Consider the following 1,423-nt stretch of genomic DNA (forward strand, 5'->3'; position numbering starts at 1 on the left):
TTGCAGTCTGAAAAAATATAAAATATCTGCATTAGGAGTAGGTAAATTCAAAAGAATTGAAAAACTCTAAAACTAAAACTCCTCCCGCACAGGCCATGAAGGCCCAAAGGTACCGACTGGCTGCCGTGTCATACTCAGTCCACAGGCGTCACTGGATGCGGATATGGAGGGGCATGTGGTCAGCGCACCGCTCTCCCGGCCGTATGTCAGTTTACGAGACCGGAGCCGCTACGTCGCAGTCAAGTAGCTCCTCAGTTTGCCTCACAAGGGCTGAGTGCACCCCGCTTGCCAACAGCGCTCGGCAGACCGGATGGTCACCCATCCAAGTGCTAGCCCAGCCCAACAGCGCTTAACTTTGGTTATCTGACGGGAACCGGTTTTACCACTGGGGCAAGGCCGTTGGCTTGAAACACTTACAATAGTTAGATATCATCTTTTTACGGCGGAATGAATAGTCCATTAAATTTCGGGCATGCAGGCGCACAAATGAAATTACTTCCACTAACGCTGATGACCTCGATGTTAAGCGCTCATAAGCCCCCCCCCCCCCCCCAACTTCCACTGATATTTCGGCTGCGTATCGTCCGGCCATCCTCAGGATGTGTGGTACATCGAAGATATACAGCCAGACAAGTCAGCTGTGGCCGAACTTCGTACTGATACAGGGCATTCCATGAACTACTGCGATGTGAAGATTCTAACATCCACCTCTTCCTTTTGGAATTCTATCTTCGAGGAAGCTATATACATTAGATAATAATTTAATAAATAGAGATAATGGTTTTAATTTGGACAAAGCATGGAATCTGGCTCTTGGGATAATGAAACTGCAGAGAAGTCGTCATGGTGCCGTCGTCGCTGAACATAAATTGATAAACCAATCGAATGTCTGTGCGCCTTCGCCACAGTCGCCGCGTGTGTAAGCGTATCTCTTTGCTGCCGACCAGCGTCGGTAACTCGCAGGCACCTATGGCCGCGGTGGAGGATAGAACGCTGCGCTTGGCTCCCTAACTTGCGCTCTGGTGTGCTGGGAATTGTATGGATGAAATATCACGCTAACTTTAATTGTAACTTAGGTAACATGTCTGTTCGCTACGACGCCCTACAGAAAAAGAGTGTGAAGTTGTGCTCTCAAAACAAATCTGAAGTCGGCTGGTACAAGTAAGGCAAGTAAAGGAGGCGCTGTCTATTCAATAAAGAGCAGATTGGATGAAACCAAAAGCACGAAATGGTTCAAATGGCTCTGAGCACTATGGGACTTACCTTCTGAGGTCATCAGTCCCCTAGAACTTAGAACTACTTAAACCTAACTAGCCTAAGGACATCACACACATCCATTCCCGAGGCAGGATTCGAACCTGCGACCGTAGCGGTCGCGCGGTTCCATACTGAAGCGCCTAGAACCGCTCGGCCACTCCGGCCG

General features: G+C 49.0%; 1 pseudogene; it reads right to left on the minus strand.

The window, feature by feature from the left end:
* Nucleotides 1–286: 286 nt before the first annotated feature.
* Nucleotides 287–404, minus strand: LOC126459139 (5S ribosomal RNA; annotated as a pseudogene).
* Nucleotides 405–1,423: the final 1,019 nt, after the last annotated feature.

Source organism: Schistocerca serialis, chromosome 2, assembly GCF_023864345.2.
Source record: "Schistocerca serialis cubense isolate TAMUIC-IGC-003099 chromosome 2, iqSchSeri2.2, whole genome shotgun sequence".
Taxonomy (NCBI): Eukaryota; Metazoa; Arthropoda; class Insecta; order Orthoptera; family Acrididae; genus Schistocerca; species Schistocerca serialis.